A 20,871-nucleotide genomic window follows, 5' to 3' on the forward strand; every position below is an offset into this window, starting at 1 on the left:
CCCTGTGATAACTCCGTGTTTTTATCTAGTGCCAGGCAGCGACTGGCCTAGAGTAGAGCGAATCTTTAAAACACAGATTCAAAAGTGCTGCTTATGTTTGACGTCTCGTGACACCTCCTCTCACTCTAAACAACTGTCTAATTTCTCTTGGGTGGGTGTTGAGCTGAGGAGTGAAATGACTGGATGATAAAACACCTTGTTTCCCATGGGAAGATGGCATGTCAAAAGATACCAGATTGAAGGTGATTTCAGAAATCTTAGAATATGCTTGTGAGCCTGTTCATACATGTAGCAATAGAAGACAAAGGGTGTTTGAGTCTGGCTTTATTCTGATGTTAGAATTGACATATTTGTAATGATTTGCCCTAGTTGTCTGGAGCCTATATCAATACTTTCTGAATTCTTGGCATTTCTTTTTTTTTTTGGTTCTTTTTTTTTCCGGGGCCGGGGACCGAACCCAGGGCCTTGCGCTTCCTAGGCAAGCGCTCTACCACTGAGCTAAATCCCCAACCCCGGCATTTCTATTATCATAGAAAAAAGTGATTAGAATTTAATTTCTTAATATCTACAATTTATATCTATATCAATTTATATCGATTTACCTTTAAAGTGTCAGTGACCCAATAGTTGATTTTCTGTTTTATCTCTCTGAATTTTTCATATATATATAATGTCTTTTTACATTGTTGCACAATTAAAGTCACATATTGTCATTAACAGAATATATAGCCTGTAGTCCCAGCTTTCATAACAGCTTTTCCTACTAAGATGCTAAGACGTAGCTTCTAAGCTGAGTCATATCAGAAAAGAATTCTAGCAATTAGCAAACACTCTCAATTCAGTTTAAATATTTTATATCCAAACAAACAAAGCAGTCTCCCAGGGCTAAACTGGTTCAGCTTTTATTAATCAGAATTTCTCAGAAATCGTTGACATAGAAAATCATATACTTTTATCCCCAACACGGAAGCTAGAACAAAATGGGGTTGCAGAAAGCAGTAGCATCCAAACAATGGGAGAACGAAACACCCAGAGAATGATCAGCAGGGTAAATAAGAATGTGTCAGTGAAGGTCTTCTCATTGCATATTAATTCTTGGGAAAAGGCTCCCATCATATTGTTATTATTGTTATTGTTTTTTCCTCAGAAGACAATTGGAAAACAACACTGGAGGCGAGAGCAGTATGTCTAGGGGCAACTTTATGGCTTTCCAGGAGAAAGCTACAGCTGACTTCAGGCCAGGTCATGTCCCATCCCATTTGGATAAGAGCTTCTCCCCAGCTAATTGCACCACTGCAAAGCGAACAATCCCAGTTTCCCCAGCTTTCCTACCTTACAGGCTTTGACAGCGTTCCTCTAGTTGTATGTTAATTTGACATTTCTTGTTCTTTTGTTCTTTGCTTTATTTTTTTATTTCCCAAGTGTTACTTACTTGCAAAACATGAAGTGGATGATTTTTACCTTCCTTTATATAGAATCTCTCTTTAGGGCGCTGCCTGCACAGGTTCAAGGCAGATGTTGTCTCAGTGCTCAGCAGGTCATGTGAACACAGGCTCCCACCCCTACCCTAGAACCTGTCCCCAATGACTTCTGCTTCCTCAATGATGTCTTTGTTGATTTTTTTTTGTATCATGTTGAATTGTTTGGGCTTTATTTGTCTTATTGGTCTTTTGCTTGTATATTTTGCTTTAAAAATTTGTCTTCGTATTTTTGTATGTGATCAATATTTTATGAAGCCCTTCTAATCCTTTCAAAGTATTCTGCTTTCCGGTAACTAAGCATTTAAATATACTAGCCTATGGGAGTCATTCTTGTTGGTCCATATGCTATAGGTTGTGACATGAATGCATGAGCAAAACTTATTGAAGCATGAGTGATTTTATATGATTCGAGGCAATAGTCTAGGAAAAGTAAGTCTCATTAGCGAGAAAGGTTAAATATTGGTAAAGTTAGCTTGAGTGTTGGAACCAGGAATTATTTAAATGAGTTAAAATGTTTGTCTTTGATGCACTAGACATGTGAAATATCATTGGAATATTGGGTCTGTTATGCTGTCAGTTTGCCCATATTCATTAAATTGTTTATTTACAATAAGCTTTTGATGTTTAGATATATTAAAGTTTCATAAAAAGACATGAAAGAGAAAATCCACATAAAGAAAGAGAGACTCAAGAGAAGTTAATGTAAGGAGGTGTGGGGATGACTGGTGCTGTCAGCTACAGAAGAGATATTTGAGAAAATCAAATGGAAACAGAAGAAACTACTTGGGTAACTTCTCGTCCTAGCAGGGACTCTCTTCTGCAGCCAGTCTCCGCTGTCTGCAGGAAACTCTCCATTATTCTGAATTTGGATACCTGTCTTGTGATCAAAGAATAGCTAATTAAAGCTCTGGAATAGTCTGCTTTTTTAAATGGAGGCCTTTCCCCCTACTTTCCCCGGGGAACTCTGGGTGGACTATTGTGTGCAGTGCTTGTTTTAACAGGAGCTGATGAGGACCGCAGAATTGTTCCTTGTTTATTGTAGTCCTGAGGCCCAGTACTGGCTGTACTAACTGAATCTTTCTGAAGCAGGGGAAGATGAGGGGTGGGAGGCGGGAGGGAGAACTGAGGGCAGAGTGCCTGTCAGCAAATTCATAGTACTGTAGAAATTATTTTCTTTTATAAAAGCACAAAGCTCATAGAAATTCCAAACGTTGTCTCCCAACTTAGTCAGAGAAATTACCATAGACATATGCTAGATTTAGATAATTCAGGATTTAAAGAATTAGAAATAAAGTATGCCTAATAATGAATCTAGTTTAACTAACTTATTTTTCCACAACCAAATTTTTGTCTTTATAATTTTTTGAGTCACTATTATGGATTTATTCAATGAACCCGTGTCATATTTGTACTCCTAGCTATAGAATATTCACTAAAATCTTAGTTCATAATATATAGAAATTAATTATTAAGGATTTTGTATTATATTGGTTCCTACTACTTAAATGACTGAAATGGTTATGTATTATTCCTTGTGATAAATTTTCAGCCAAAAATATCTAGTACCTTACATTTTTAAATGAAAGCAGTGTTAAAATGACTTTGTATATCTTGATTGGCATGTTTGGTATAAAAAAAATCAGCAGTTAATTAAGAACACAGTGAGGGCTATTTAAAGTGACTATGAGAGGCCAGTTTTGTTTGTTGATTTGTTTTAATAGCTTGTATTAGCAAGTGTTTTATCACCCAGATTCCAGTGAGGTGCAAAGACAAGCCTAGGTTCCCTTGTCTGGCACTTGCAAAGTGTCTCTGCCTGCTAAGGCATGTACTGTAATGAGCTCACACAGTGTTTGTTTTCCTGACATGAAAGAGTGTGGTAAAGTACTGGGCTGCTGCAGAGGGTCTTACCAGGATGTGTGCTGCTGCATTCACTGGGTGGAAGCATTTTTACACAGCATTTAAACTTTAGAGCAAATTCTTATGAGGACCCAGGGAAAGCAATCATACGACTTATCATCCATCAGGAATTATGCTGCAGTCTCTATAGAAACAGAGAGCTGTTGTCACATAAAGCCAGGAGTCATTTAGACCCTACTTTCTGAGGCAGAAATTATATTTCCCATTTGTCTAATGGCAGAAACAAGGTGGTCTGCCTTCCCAAACCGTGAGTTTCCACTCAGGATCTTTCCTTGTTTCAGAACCACTTTATTAAATACCCCACAGTAGTGTGAATAAGTATGGTGACCTCCACATTTTTTTTCACAACTGTCATTTCATTTTTCTGTGGGCAGTCAATCATTTGCCCACCCAGAGACTACACAGTTGTGCTGCACTTTAAATTCTTCAGAACTGAGAATTCTATTTTTTGTCCAAATTGGTAACACTGAGCCCAGAAACATCCGGAGGACAAGCAGAAGCACAGCCAGTCCATTCTCATCTGAATGTGGCTAGTCATGAGGCTTTAGATGAGAGCCGCTGCTTTGTTTTGCATCACTTAGGAATGGAGAAAGGGCAATGCTGTCATGTGTTTAACAGCCATCAATCAATCAAATTAGTATCGAATCAAGGAGATCTGTGTGATGGGCAAAGAGACAGGAAGAGGGATTTCTTGTGCCTGGGTAGGAATTCACAGACATTATTATATAAACTTAACTGTGTGGAAGCGTCCTATTAAGCAGTGTGATATTCACTGAAACTATGATTTAGCAAGCTTTCAGAGGCATTCAACTAACTTATTCAATGTCACGGAGCTGGAGGCCACAACATAACATTACTTTCAAACTACAATTAAAAGCAAAAGCAATCAAGTTCCTACACAGAAATGGGCTGGTCCACGGGCTATGGTGGAAAGTGCAGTTGCTAAACTGAAAGGCGTTTGGACTTTTCTGAACTTTTCTGACCTAGAAAATTGTCCTGTTTTCTATAGACAGAATATTTAAATTACAGAAAATTAAAAAAAAACATGATGAGGTTATTTGTCATGTATCCCAGTCCAGTTTTAGACATGACAGCATTAAATGCTTTCATTTGAGATTCTGGCTGCTTGCTTCCCACAAACTCCAAGTAAAAGGGATTCCAGAGGGTAGGCCCCATGAGAAGTGGCCTTTATTAATGTGGTAAGTTAAGCTAAAGTGAATACTATTGGGACATACTTGCAAACGCATGCTTTAACCCCACTTTGAATTTTGTTAGCATGGAGGGCTTTTCCCTGACAGAAGTGTGGAGAGAAAATATGGTCTACTAATGGTCTCATCTATAGCTCTCTTAGCATAACCAGCTGTTAAACAGTGCTAAAACAAAACAAAACAAAAGACACAGCATTGTGTGAAAGAGAAGAGGATCTCTGTGGGAGGTTTTGCATTATGTTGTGGTTGAAAACAGTGCTGCTGTAATACCCAATGTGCTTTGACATCTTTTTGGCTGTGGCTTGACTTGGAAAAGGGAACTATTTCCGTAAAGTTCATTGTAGAAAACTTAGAAAGCACAGAAAGACTTAAAAGAAAACAAATGGTTATAGCATAGAAATCATAACATTGTGGTCTCTTCCTTTCAAAAATGTGTTCATATCTCCATGGCCCCCTCTATCTGTATGCATGTGTTGCATAATGTGCATGCATACAATGAATATATAATATAGAGAGGGGAGAGAGAAGAAGAGAGAGGGGGAGAGAAAGAGAGAGAGACAGAGACAGAGACAGAAACAGAGAGAGACAGAGAGAGACAGAGAGAGAGACACAGAGAGAGAGGTGGGTAGGGGGAAAGGACAGAGAGGGAGAAAGAGGCCAGAGAGAGAAAAAGGGACAGGAAATCCATGAAAGTCCAATACTTTTATAGCCAGACTCCTACTTGGCTATCGCTACATAACTGTTGAGCGGAGTCTGAAAGGAATGCCAACATGCTACCAAAGAGGACAAAAGTTTCCCTCCTGTGGCTGAGAATACAGAACAATGATTAAGTTCTTCAATAGCAGGGAAACTCTGACTTCAAACCCTAATTGTGCGGGTGTTGTATCCTAGTATTATATCATTATTCCTTTAAACATATTATTACAGTTAAGTATTTTAATCATCTACATGGTGTTCTAAATTTTAAGACTAACATGTACCTCTTAGTACATAGACTTGGCTACAAAACTCTAATGGCTCTAAGTATGAGAACAAGCACCTATGCTCTCCAAATGCTGATGTAGGGAGATTGAGATTACACAACCAGCCTAGAGAATTGCAATTTTAAAATAAACCACAAAACAGAACAAAGCAAGCAACCAATAAACAAAACATAAGCCACTAAAACGATGATTTGTTCTAACCCTAACCTCTGGCTACAAGTTCCTGTCTTTTCCTTTTCTGGGAAAATGTGTGGAGAATGACCCCAGTGAGCAAAGTGAGCATGCCTGCCACGCTGTGCCTGACATGCTTAAAGAGCTTGGCATCCCTGACAAGCCAGACAAGCCTGACAGCCCTACATTGAGAGCGGTCTAAGGCTCCAGCAGCATATCTCTTTTACAGCATCTAAGGAAAGGAGGGGCTGGTGACTTAAGATGTTGTTGGGATGACCGTCCACCTTGATTGATGGATTAGGTCATATACTCTTTGTATCCACATATCCATGTCCCTTCCAATAATGAATCTAACCAAATGTTAGTCCATTTGATGGGATAAGAATAAAAACATATTATTCAGGCACTATTTTATTTTCCTTATGAAAAAATTTTCTTTTGCCTTTTTATAATTTTACATTGAAATCGGTGTGTCCTCATGTTTTGAAAAGACTCCTTGCTCAAAACAATAATATTCACGACAAAAGCCATAAGGTAAGATTAACCCTAACCTACTGCTGCCCAATGTCTCAGCACTTCCTCTCAGATGACCCTTTCTGGTGTCTTCTTATCCTCAGTATCTTGGCTCTTATGGCCTTTACAGTCTGCCCGAAACCAATCTTTCTCTTAACTTTTCTTCATCCTGCCGTTTTAGCCTGAGGTACATTTCATTCGCTGTTGCATGTTTTAAGCCTCTGAAAATTCATACATATGCATGCAACATGTCTTAATAATATTCATGCAACCCTACACTCACTTCCAGCTTTGCCACTGGGCTCATAAACATAACTTCCTCTAAAGGTCATGACCTCACCCACTCTGTCCCCAACTCACTGAGTTTAATTAGTGCTGCCTGCTCTTCATAGCTGCAGAGTCTATCTCCTGAGGTAGTTGTGGCCTACCAGTAAACAAACAGTAAAGACAAATGGCCTTTGTCCACAACAATTGGCCACCATTTCCTTCTGAGGCGGAGCCTCAGAGCCCCACTATCTCATGCGATGGAGCTTTGACTGGCTTGAGCTTCTTGAGTTCATGTGTGTATTGGCCATTCATGTTCAGAGATAAGCACACTTAGCGCTCTGCCATTCTCGGACTCTTAATGTTTTTCTTCTGCCTGGAGATGCTCCCGCAACTTGTTTTCTATTTTACTGTGGGACTTCACTCATTTTTACACCCAGCTCTGGTGGTTTTATTTTGTTTTTGTTTTCCCTGAGATTTCCAAATTTCACATCTTTTCTCCTTCAGATGTTATGTCAGCTTTAAAGTTTCTTATGAAGCATATCTCAGTTTTTAACAAGTTAATTTCATTTAGTTCCTTTGGCCTTTTGTTTGACTGTATCTCCTTTGTGTCTGCCATGAAGGTCATGCAAAGCATTTAGCATCCTCCTAACCATCGGTAAGCCCTTCAGAAGTGTCTTCCACTGAGGTCTCCCATAATGTATTTTATTAGCAATATATTGTATGATAATGGCTAAATACCTTTAAATTTCTATGTGCAATCAGGGCTCTCTCTCTCTCTCTCTCTCTCTCTCTGTGTGTGTGTGTTTGTGTGTGTGTGTGTGTGTGTGTGTGTGTGTGTGTGTGTGTGTGTGTGTATGTGTGTGTGTGTGTGTGTGTGCAGATCCTGACAGATTCTGGTAGCTCTTTATTTACTAAAATCTCTAGGAGGGCAAACACATACATAGACCAGAGAAAATGGTTTTCAGGAGGCACAATGGACATTCTGAAGGAAAAAAAAACATGAAATGAAAGGTAGAGTGACCCTCAGGGATGTTGCACAGACAACACCTGCAGCAGTGTCTGAAGTGTTCAAAGGCATGGAGTAGCTCTTCTGAGTAACTGAATATCCACAGAGCCAAGCTCTATGACCTTGAGCCCAGCAGATTTTTTCCGCTGAATGTGATCTTATTCCAAGAAAAGTCAAATTATTCTTTTCTGTTGCCAAGAAAACCTCAAATCTTTCAAACCACTTTGTCTAAAGAGATGCCTGAAATGTGCTAAGGCACAAGACAGAGTCCTCAGCTCATTGCTGAATTTCTTAGAAGCAGAGAAGTATTCATTTTGTGCAGAGTTCTGATGTTTCCAAATTGCAAGGCAAGTATAAAAAGGACTTTGACCTGAGGTAGGAAGGACTGAAGGGCTGCTTCTGGGCTGTTCTTGAATCCGAGCTAGACAAAGAATAAAAGGTTTGACTCAATGAAGAGAATAGAGAGGCCTGCCAGAACAGAAAGTGTTCAATCTTCCCGACCTGTTCACTCTCTCCTTCCAACATCATTTAATTAGCCAAACAAGCAGCGGTAAATGAGGACAACAGAGAAGAAATTCTTTGTCCATGTACTGAAATAACATTTGAAGGAAACACATACAGAATACTTTTAAAGACTGTTGTGAGGAATCTTTTGTGATGAAGCTTTTAGTCAGTGTTTGGTTAGGTTAATATCCCGAGCCACTACTTTATTGTGGTATAGTAGCAAGGAAAACGGAAATTGGTGTTGGTACATTAGAGTTGCAGATGTGTCAACGTGTTAAAGAAAGATGAGCTTGTCAGGGAGAAACCGCTGATGCATGAGGTATTGGCTCTTCTTATAAACTATTTTGGGACCAGACTTTGTTTTGTGTCTTTCTTTTCTTCCAAGACTTCCTTCTATGACCTTCCCCTTGAAGTGCAATATCCCTATTTTTCATGTTCATAGTGAGATATTTGGTATCTATATTCTTTTCATCAGCTTCTGAACAGTTGCTAAAGACTGTACAAGGCAGACATTCAAGGACTGGGAAGATGTGACCTTTGAATGTTTATTTGAGATCTTTAAAAAAAAACAGAAACAGAACAGAACAAAATAAAAATGCAACTGAGCCATATATATCTGTGTGATGAATGCCACAGAATGGCTATTAGCTTAAAATTATAATGAAGCCTGGAAGTGAGTTCACTCCCCATAAGAGGTTACCTTTAGCCTGGCTGCTGGGATGACTAAATATGCTGGGCGGGGAGGGGAGAACAAAGGGTTTACAGATGCTGGTGCCACCCATCTAGTGATGGCTCTCTATATAATAATTTAGTGAATTAACTATTTGAAAGCAACAAACAGTAATTTAGGTTAGCGGGTTGATTTTGTTAAGTCTTGTACTTATCTTAGTCCTAGTGATGTATATAGCCATTAGTGTGTGACAGATGATATGACATTTCAGTAGAGAAGGAGCAATATCAGTATTTTTAGCCTTTTGTGTTTTTCTAAAGAAACTTTGTACTCACTCATGCCGTTTTGCAAAAGGATTAGCTCTTTAAAAGACACCTTTGGCCAACTCAGCTGTGTATAAAAGGATGGTCTGATAATGTACTGTGTATGGCTAGAACAGGAGAGACTGAAAATACACAGGCATTTCCATTTAATCTAGATGACTACTAGTTAATCAAGTGATGCACAAGTGTGATGTTCCTATAAACAAGCAAGCCATACAAAAACCTAAAGCAGCTCCAATTTTGTGATTTTTCTCATAACTAAATTAGTAGAAAGAGAGCCATTCTATCATACACTTGACAGATGGCACCATATCTCTAAACCCCTTATTTTCTATCACCCCAGTGTATTAGTGATCCCAGTGACCAGGGCAAGGGTAACCAGTTATGATAGGGAGTGACCTCAGTTCCAGGCATCATTACCCTTTTAGGCCTTTAGTAATTTCACCGTGAGTTTAAACTAACAGCCTTTTAAATATTAGGTATGTTGTCACATTGCCTCAGCCTAATGCATCAGCCCATCATTTTACCTCATTGTAAAGATCCAGGACATACATTTGATTTCCTTTTCATTGTAAAATACTATGTAGAGAGTAGAGGAAGCAGAAGTAACGAAGTCCAGAATGAATTCATAGCGTTGAAATGAGTACAGCCATGTCAAGGACCATTGTAGTGACAAAGGGTTCTCAGTCGAGATTCAAATGTGGCAAAGCTTTTTCCAGGTGTACTTCAGGATGCTGAGAGCACATGCAGAAAATGCCTACTGGAGCTTCCTCTCTTTCATGCTTATCTTGCTACTGCCCCCTTACAGAGGCTGCTCACCCCACCTCCTTGTCTATCTATATTTAATAACCCTCCTCCTTCACTCAGCTATATGTAACCCCACTTCCTTGTTTATCTTCATGTAACAACCCTCTTCCTTCTTTTAGATGTATATAATCACCTTGTCTCCCTGAATATTTGTATGTAATAACCTTCTTTGTTGTTTGGCAATATCCAATAACTCTGCTTCTCTATTCAGATTTATATGATAAGCATGTTGCTATTTATTATCAAATGTACTTCAGCTTAATCGGAAGGTCCAGTCCAATTAATACCACATTTTCAATGCATCTCTATGTGTTTTTTCTTCATTCTTGACTTAACTGGCAGGCCAAATCCCTGGACTCATGCTAATCATAGCAGTAGTACAGACTTTGGTAGACATTGGGGCAATGCAATCAATTTAAATGAAAAAAATGTGGTTTTTAAGTAGGACTATCTGAAAACTGGGCACAAATACTTAGCAGAAGACTGTATCAAAATTGAAATCAAGTTTTGATGCTGAGAAGCTTAATATTAATTTAAATATTCTGAAGTGGTTATGATAATTATTTCACATGGGATAGTAGCTGGAAAATACTTTTGGTGACATTAAAAATTTTTTATTTTTAATAAAATTTTTTATTTTTAATACCTATGTTTTAGGAATTTTCCCTAAGACTTAAAAATTCGGGTTCATAGTTTATATTAAAATGGAACATCAAGTTGAAAACTGTCTGTCCTTCATTCTGTAAGACGAATATTTTCTTTTATCAGAAATTATGAACGGATTTAATCAAACTCATCAAAAACATTTTGCATGCAGAGAAGTGTAGTAGAAAGAACATAGAGTTTTGAGTTAGCCAGATTCTAATGCAAGCCATTCATAAGCTGAACAGCTTTTGCCAAATTTATTTCAAAGGAACTGAGTTTTCTTATCTGTGCACTGAAAATTTTGAGTTTGGGTGATGTGCCATTAGTGGATAATGAAGTCAATTTAGAATAATTTCAATATTACAAAAAAGAGGAAGGCAATATCAGTGGGATGAATGTGTATTGTCTGTGGGCCCCAAACACCTGAGAAGCGTAGATTATAAGCTCTTTAGTTAGAGAACTATCCATTTTTTAGAATTTTGTGATTTGTTGGTAGGGAAAATACATAGTATGAAGCATAAAAGTAAAAAGTTACTTATGTAAAATATGGTATAAAAGTGATTTCAAATATTATTTCACATTGTTCCAATGCCAATACTTTCTTAATGAAATTTACTTCTTTCAACACGGTATTTGGTTTACTAACAAGAAATGCAATTAAAACACAAAAGCATTTATGCTGGTGAGTGTGCAGTATGTCCTGTTCTTGACACCAAAGACCTTGCATTGTGATATATAAATGAATGTATTGTGAATTGCAGCCACTGATTCAAGTAGTAGATTTATTCAGCCAGGCAGGATGTTCTCTAGCCAATCACATTGCTTGAAAACATAAATGTAGAATTGTGCTTCCTTTTGTAATTGTGTTGTTTATATTCTTGCACTGTTTGAGTATTTCAAGCTCACTGTTGGGAAGTGAAGTCTTTCTGTAAGCATATAGAATGTACAATACTTATTAAAAAGAAGAAAGCCCACAACCAGTATAAAAAATATTGAATGTACATAATACAGCTTTCTGTATGGAAAAATAATAATGGTACAATTTCAAAAGTGTCTGAAGTCCAACTACAGTTGAATATAAAATGCTAGAACCATACTAATGACTGTTAGTTTACCTGTCCTTCCATCAAACTACAAGTTTAATGAAGAATAGGAAACTATTAACAGCCAATATTTCATGATGACATGCAGACATAACATATTACATGTCTGATAAGCTTTGAAAGAAAAAAGGATGTAAAGGCAGAGATGAGTGCACTTGAGCGCTTCTTTGGGAAATAAATGTGAGTGGCAAAGGGAAATATCACCTACTCCATGAAATTGCTACATGACAGTTCCCCAGCCAATGAGGAAGAGGAGACAAGGGCCTGGGCTGATGCTCATCATTTGGGACTGATACTCTGCTTTGCAAGTTTGCAAATTAAACTTTTCAAGCTTTCACTATCCAGTGCTCATTAAAAGGAGTGTGTATGTTGGGGGTCGGGTTTCTTTGTTCCTTACAAAGCTAAACTGGTCATAGAACTCATCAGAAAATAAAAATATAGCAGTTGAATATTAGGGACTCTAATATTTCCAATAGTTAATATTTTGAAACCCAAATAAGTGGGTGGAAAACAGCAGACAGGAGTCGTTCTTAGGGTGGGCTCTTAGGGTGGGTTCTGAGTTACTACTAAAATCTTCTTTCTTTAAGAATAACAGTTTAAGAAACCCAGCAGGTGTCTATGAACAGATCCTTGAGAATATTTTTTTCAATTCATGGGCCTTCCTTTTTCATATGATAATATCTATCATTTCCTAACATATAATTCCTAATAGGTTTCATAGTTCTGGAACAATTAGCTAAAATCAACTGATGTCCACTGAAGCCTGAGATTTACACTTATTTTACAGATAAATCTTAAAGGTGATAGCAAACTGTTTACTTCCTAGAGAGGTTTTATTTTATTCTTTTACTTTGAAATGTAATTACAACATTTTTCCTTCCCCTATCCCCCCACATACCCTCCCACATACCTTCCTCTCTACTTTCAAATTCAAGGCCTCTTTTCAATATTATTAAATGCACTATACTCACACATATATACAATATATTCTTCAACATACATATGTTATGTATGCGTATGTTTTCAGGGTTGATCATTTTGTAACAGATAACCAACTAAAGAGCTCTTCCCAATATTATATCACAAAATCAACCTGTTGATGCCCACAGGTGCTAATGAATGAGCAGGGTGTTGTTCACAGTGATTCCCTTCTTTTGTGTGTTTTATAGTCTGCCTCTTCCCCTATTTCAACCACAGAAGGCTGATCCCATAGTAGACATATTAGACATATGAACGTTGAAGTAATCACACTTCTTCTTTTCTGGAATTGACAACTTAAAAGGTATTATTTATAACTTACTATTGAAATTTAGAAGAGCAGGTCATGTGACTTACACAATTGCAGAGGGTACCAGAAATTCCTTTGTAAGGAAATTGAGTTTACCAGAGTTTATTTCTTCTTTAAGATGTGGCGGTTTAATACCATGTTTTATTTTACAAAGTACCTCAGAAATCCTTGTAATAGATTTAACATGTTTTTACATAAGCTAGAATGAGAAGAGGAGTAAGACAGAGGAATGGGAATGCAATCTTAGAAGAACTTGGAAAAAATTGGCAAGTGACATTGAGTAGCTGAATGTGAATTACTGTGTTCAGAGTATTGCTCTAGGATCATTGTAACTATGAAATGTCTGGCTCTAAAAGACATTCATAATTTCTATGGGTAATCATGTCAGATAGATAGATCACGTCAGATAGATCCTCATTTTCAACTGCTTGAAAATGTTTCCAGACTGAGTGAGTATTTCCATTGTACTGAAACCAACTTACAATCCACTACACTGACTCTCTTTGTCTATGTCTCCAAATATAAAGAACTGAACCCAGAGCTCCTCATATCATTTAAGAGACCTTTCCTCAGGAAAATACATCAACTAATACTTGAATAATTTAATTTAAACCCCAAATTTATAACCCCAAACTTATATCAAGTATAAAACATATTACTTTTTGCAAATATATAATTTTTTCCAAAAATAACATTTAGATGAACAAGTACTCCATATTGGGGGAATAAAATAACCATTAAACTAATTCTTCTGAAGCTTTAGTAAAACCCATTGAAATTATTCTAAGCGGAGGGAAGCAAGTGACGAACATAAACTTTATGTCTAAAAGAATGCTTTTCTGTATTGTCTTTTCTGAATTTTTTCCCTCCTAATCAAATAAGAGAAGCGCTAACTTCAGAAGTCTGTGGGGTTAAAGGTTGCCATGGAATATTCTATTAAATGCAGCATGCATCACAAAGACATTTACCTCAGGCATGTTTCATGATTTTATCAGCAGGAAAGCACATGGTTGGCCTCAGTAAATGTTTATTAAGTGAATTGAAAGAATTGAGTGACTGAATAAATCAAGAGAACCATGGAGCCATAGCATTTTAGAATGGAAAGAAACATTGGGGATCATTTATTTCAGACAAGTTGAGTTGTTAAAAAGAAAAATGAGACCCAGTGAACCCAAATAGAGTGACTGAAGGCACAGGGCTGAAGAGGGGTCTAGGAGAAACCAGTGTTTAAATCTCATTCTCAGTTCATTGATTTTTCTTGAGAAAATGAAAAATAGACAAATAACTGAAAAAAATGCCAAAATTTGCACACCATTCAGGTAAATATGACCAGAGGAAACCACTATGTTTTTCTCTTCCTTTCTTCTATTTAATATTTCTAATCATTTTGGATTTGAACCTTAATTGAATGAAATATTTCTAAATTGGTATGTTGGGTACAGTGATATTCAGGGCAATACAAGATTTGATAAAAGTTTGTTTTTTGAAACAATTCAGCAGTGCTTTAAATTTAAATAATTACTTTAATAGTAACAATGATCAATAATACTCACAGTAATTAATCATCTACAGAAATTTCAGTCTTAATGCTATGTGTGCCAAAGAATATTCAGTGGAAATTATTTTCATAGAAATGTTGGAAAAATCTGAAATCAAGAAGCCAAGTAAACTCCTTTATAAATAGGACTTCCCCCATATCCAGCTTTCTCCTTCATCATTTACTGGAAGATAGTAAAACTATTTGAAGCTACTCTTGGTCCATTGGCCAATCCCCCACTTCCCATCTAAGCAACAAGGGACGGGTCAGTAGATGGAAAAGAAATATGGGGTCATAGGTGTGAGACTGTTCTTCAGAGACGGCAGTGTTACTGAAATGCTTTCTGTACCCCAGCATCAAGCAGCCAAAAGTGGTAGGTTTTTGTGTAGGTTAGAGACAAGAGATAAAGTATATTGACCTGGAAATAGTCACCCAAACAACTCCTCAGTAATTGAGGCTCAGTTTAAATGTCACTGACCCTCATGGAACATTTTTATGTTAAGTGTCATATGATACTCTTTTCTTACCCCCAACCCTACTAGTTTGATGACAATTGAGAGCCTGGGGTTCTTGATTATTGGTGCATTTCTCAAACCCAGAATATTGCCTCGGACTATTGGTATCAAGTAGGTGATTGTAATATAAACAATGGCGACGAGTTTTCTTAATGTCACATTCAATGCTGGTGCTTTGCATATGGTACCTTTGGATGCAATACTCATCTCTTGAAGTCAGTCATGCCACAAATTTCTGTGATTTCTTTACAGAAAAGATATTTTGTAGTTCAAATTCTCTACCTTATGCTGGTTTTACTATAAGCCACTTTATCATTTCCATTATCTTAATACGTTGATAGCAATAAATCGGAAACATAAACTCAGAACCTTGGTCAAACCTCCTAAAAAGCAGGGGATGCATTTATGGGTGTTGTTACATTAATAACAGGTTTACCTACTTCAGCAGAGCCACTCATGGCACTTCTCTCACATGCACCCACTTCTCTCTTTGCTTGAGATGTGGAAGATACCAACATAATTTCTTTGTCTTTTTTAATGAAGTGCTATTCATGTAAATGTAGTAGATTCTGACAGGGCAATGTTCATTTAAACGCAAGGGGAAATATGGCATCTAGGACCTATGTGTTTGACTGAGTCTTCTCACATATAGACTATATGATTGATGTGTGTGTGTGTGTGTGTGCGTGTGTGTGTGTGCGTGTGTGTGTGTGTGCGTGTGTGTGTGTGCGTGTGTGTGTGTGTGCGTGTGTGTGTGTGTGTGTGCGTGCGCGCACGCACTTAACTTCTAGATGCAGTAGTATATGAGTAAAGATATTCTGAGAAAGAATTGCATGTTCAAGGCCATGAGCTTTTAAGTTTGTCCACTTAACACCATAGCTCGCTAGGCAGGATCAAGAGATATATGCCCTGTAGATTTCTCTAGAAGAGAAATACTTTATTTACAGATCTACTGATAATTCTATTGTAATATTTATTAAAAATGAAACATATTGAGAGTAAGAAATCAGCCATTACTTGAAGTAATTTAAAGCCTGGACAGTGCAGGGATGCATACTTGGTAGATATCTGACACATTTCTACACTAATCAGACATAGGCACCGCATTTTTCCTAGCTTTCTTTTTTGTGTTCAAACAATACAAGGTAGTTGAACTGAATGTTTATTCCTTATCAAAAATGTGGTAGGGCCATATGATGATTGCAGCAGTCTGGCCATGGAATCTCCACAGTTTACATCAGAATCAGTTGGAGGATTCCCTTATAGTATAGATTATGCCGGCCAGGCATTGTGACACTCTCAATTTCTCAAAAGCTTCAGGATAAAATAATGCCACACTCTTCAGGTCATGATGTGATTAATGTGACTAAGAGGACATTTTGAACACTCATTTCAATCAAAAATGCTCCATACTTACGCTCTATCAAGTTCTCCACTCTGGGTTTTCTTCCCACGATTCCTTTATTTGTATCTACATTAAAAACAAAATTCTATCATTTGGAATGTTTACTATATGGCAGAATATGTGGATAAGTCAGATGATAGAGATTTGGAACGAGAGGCGTTATGGCTTTGATTCTTGGGAAGCGAAGCATGTCCATTCTATGAAACTTGATTAAATAGTCTGTTCTGTGTTACCCTGTCTGAGTAAGTAACAATTTGATTTCCTACTTAAAATTATGTCTATATTATCTATTTCAAAAATAAGGATTATCCATATACAGATTACCTATAAGCCTGGCATAAAATAAATGTATTCTCCAAATGTACTTCTTTAAGACCCAGATAATTCCTAAACACTTCCAGGGAATCATTTTAAAGTCAATATGCATTCAAGCTTTGGTTTAACCTTTATTCACCCTGGGTTAAAACACACTGGAGTCTGGAGGCTACAGATTCAGCAGCCGGGGCCTCTCACAGACATTGCAGTACTGGATGTTTTGTGAATGGTTGTGTACTTGCCCACTATGTTCCCTGTCTGTCACTGGATTCATGTACCATCATCCCTCAGTACAGAAAGGCATGCAGTAGTCTGGCTTTCAGTACATGTTATTGTTTGACCATTCATGTTATTTTCCTAATAGGACTTGAAGGGCATTGTGCGAGAGTTTTGAGCCATTTCTGTTTTCTCTTTTGATAAAAATGTTTTCAAGTATAACCTGCAATAAATGTTTTGGTTATTAATAACAGGTTATTGTTAATATTAATAACAGGTTATTATTAATATTGTGTCCTAAGGAGCAGTCTGAGGCTGGAACCAAGAGAGCAAGGTTTTTATTCTGTTTCTCTCCCAATTTGAGACACATCCATAATTTTAATGTTTAGGTTTTTACCCTGATGAATATTCATTCCTTAGACCATTGGACTAAATAATATCAGATTCTTCTTTAACTTACACATTCACTACCTCAAGTATATTTTTAAAGAATTTGCCTCTTCATTTGTATTATTTCTTTGAAATTTGCTTGTTTATTTTTTGGTTAATTGCTGTAAGGTTTATCTAAGGTAAAATAAAACTGATTGGATATTTTGTAAAGTATGTCTTAGTGCTATACAATAGTATAGGTTAGCCACAGAATTTATACATGTTCAGTTATATTTACTAACTATGTAATTTTTTGCAATCTTGAATTAAGTCAAAAAATCTAAGATGAACTACATTCTTTAATTTTATTTTCTCTATAGTATGATTTGAATTTCATTTTATAAAGGGTAAGAGCAAATAAAATGATGTTATTTTCCCTCAGATTATTTAAGAAGTGAAGATTTAGTTGGACTTGAATTTCAAGAGGCAGAGTTTTCTAGGTGTTGTGTTATTTTATCTTTATTATCTAGTCAGCCAATCTTCTTATTTAATTTCATAATATAAGCAGCAAGTAATTGCATTTCTTCCTAAGGATCTTTTTCCTGTGATAGTTTTGTGTACTTGACTTTTGAAGTAGAAAAATAAATGGAGCAGGTCTCTCCCTCAAATCTTCACTTGTGTAGACTTGCTTTTATTGCATATTAACTTAGGCTTCTGATTTGTATCGAATGCAATCTTAGAACCACGTGGTTATAGTAAAGCTGTACAGATTTTCGTGAGTTGGGATTACAGATGAAGAGTAATGTAGTCAAAAGCACTGAATGCTACAGAGCTGATTCTCGATATTGTGTCTGATATTTTTCTAGGTACTATATATGTATGTTTAGGTGCCTTCAAATGTGGGAAGAGAATATTTTAGTCCACATGACTGTACTTACAGATGGATATGAGCTGGTGGGTGGAGAGAACCAAGGCCAGGTCCTTGAAGAGATCAGCAAGTACTTTTAACTGATAAACAAGGTCGTTCTGATTCCAAGAAGAAAATATTTGGTTAGATCATTTAATTTGTGCTCAGTCGTCCAGATCATTTAAATTTATACTGAAACCGTACACATACTAAGAACTGCAAAATCATAAACATGTAAATAAGTAACTGAATTTTTGCTCTCTGACATTACTACAAGCAGCACAAGGAGCTATGGCCTTGATTTGTAATAGCATAGAATGCTACTTGTTGTTGCCTTAAACTCTTTTATACAGAATTAGATGCCTATTGGCCCTCGTGTCTGGTTTTTTAACTGTTAACTTGCTTCACATTATTACTCATATCTATCTATATTATATCATTTAGTACATAGATGATCAATCTGAGGTTCTGACAACTGTCTCTGTCTTCAGACACACCAGAAGAGGGCATTAGATCCCATTACAGATGGTTGTGGTTGCTGGGAATTGAACTCAGGATTTCTAGGTCTTAACCGCTGAGCCTCTTTCCAGCCCCTCTCCACATTTATTTTAAAGAAACTATCCATTCATATTATTTATGTAGATACCCAAGAAGTTGTCCACTTCCTCTGTTCATTTTCTCTATTATTTGCCCTTTTAGGATTGATTTGCTAGAAAGCTTGTGGAATGCTTTCTTGTAATTCTTTGTGATTGAGATGAAATGAATTCTTGCATTTTTGTAGTATTATTGATAAATGGATTTTGTTTTTAATTAACATTTACATTAACATTAACATTTTAGGCAGTTTTATAAAATGTTGTAAACTTTTATATCCAAATTTATTCTCTTTTTTTTACAAATTTCTCATCCAAAATTTAGCCATAGGCCAGCTAGAATTGACTTGTTTCATTTGTTTGTGTAGATAACTAGATATCCCAGCACTATTTATTAACTAATTGTCCTGTTGTTCCTCTTTACCTGAAGTGCCTAACTTAATACATATTATTTCAACATATTTGAAGCTATTTTATATTGTTTATCTTTATTTTTCTTAGTCTATTCTTTTACTTATTATGCATTTCTTATAATCATCTACCGATGCAGAGGAAAGTTTCCTCATCTCATTTTCTGGTATATCTTTGCTCTTTGGGTTATTTTGTTTTCTACAGAATTTGTAAAATCAACTTCTTATGTCAATTTAAAAAGTCATTGGAAATTTAGTTGAATTTTTACTGAATTTACAGATTTCCTTAAATTTGTTGAAACAGTGCATCCCAGGCTTCTATAGAACTCTGAAGTCTTTCTAAGATATATTACTAAACCAAAATTCTTTCATGAATCACTGCTATATTTTGTACTGCACAACATAATTTGCTAATGTGCCATTATTATCCTTAGTTGTAATCTTTGCTGTGCTCAGATGCTTTTCTTGGTCACAATAGTCGTGTGACTTTTACTGTGGTCCTGAATGGAGATGATAATCAGAATCTTTGTCCTGGTTCTGTTCTCAATGGGTGTATTTTTTTTTTCAAAAATCAAATGTGCTGTAGGTCGTAGAGTAGAATATATTTACCATATTTATTCTACTGGGGAGGCAATGAGGAAGACGTATTACTTACCACCAGGATCAGATAGACACACTATCTGACTTTGCCTTTTAAATTCACACCAGTCTTAAAGATCAATATCACTAATTATTAGTTAAGACACCAAAAGTTTTAAAGACGTATAATGATAATGTCAGTGATATGACTGTTCCAAAGTGGTCAAAACAAAAATCTAAATGCATATTTTTGTGGTTCCAAATATTGAAAGTTATCAAATTCAACTCTCTAGAGACTCAGTTGTCTCCACTGTGGTTATCTCAAACATGAATGATTCACTACACATCACTAAAAACCAGTACTGGGTCCAACTCCTGGGAGGGCCTTGGTTGCCTTTAGATGTATAAATTAAGGCAACTTTTTAAAATTGTGGGTTAGGTTGTCTTTCCTGCGACTCTCCCTTATAATTTGGTTTCTTTTTCAGTAGTCATTGATGATTCTGATAGGGCAAGTGATACTGTGTACCAATGTATAGCTGCCTGTCATCTGTCTTTAAAGAATTGAACTCTTGAACTGAGTTCTGATTCTATGTTGTGAATTAAACTAGCAAACGTTAGTGACCATTGTTTTTTGACACATTCCTGTAATCCTAGTTCTCAGGAGACTGAGGCAGGAGGATTGTTAGCTGGAGGTTAGTCTGATCTACTTATTGACTGTCTCAAACAAAATAGAAAATCAGAACAGAAAGCAAAATCTCTTACCAGCAGAAGAGTAAAACTCATTCTGGTTTTTGAATATTCCATTGTGCTAGTAGAGGTGGTGCCTTGTTGCCAGATATCCATCTCTTTCTTTCTTTCTTTCTTTCTTTCTTTCTTTCTTTCTTTCTTTCTTTCTTCCTTTCTTTCTTTCTTCTTTTGGTAGCACTTGCAAATCTCTTCATGGTTTATCACAAGCTGATTGCTAACCATTGTCCTCTTTTGTTGTTGTTGTTGTTTTGGATTTTTGTTTCTTTACTAATTTTTGTTTATTTTTGTTTACATGTATTTTGGTTCATTCCCCTCATTTCATGGAAAGTCATGGGCACATTTGACTTACATCTTCCTTTGGTTACCTTACTATACTGGAGGGAGAAGGCTGC

General features: G+C 36.5%; 1 protein-coding gene across 44 annotated transcripts in view; it reads left to right on the forward strand.

Annotated features, from left to right (window-relative positions):
• Positions 1-20,871, forward strand: part of Nrxn1 (neurexin 1) — a 1,146,022-nt gene that overhangs the window by 431,415 nt on the left and 693,736 nt on the right. The gene's annotated exons all lie outside the window — the stretch shown is intronic.

The sequence above is a fragment of the Rattus norvegicus genome, chromosome 6, assembly GCF_036323735.1.
Source record: "Rattus norvegicus strain BN/NHsdMcwi chromosome 6, GRCr8, whole genome shotgun sequence".
Lineage (NCBI taxonomy): Eukaryota > Metazoa > Chordata > Mammalia > Rodentia > Muridae > Rattus > Rattus norvegicus.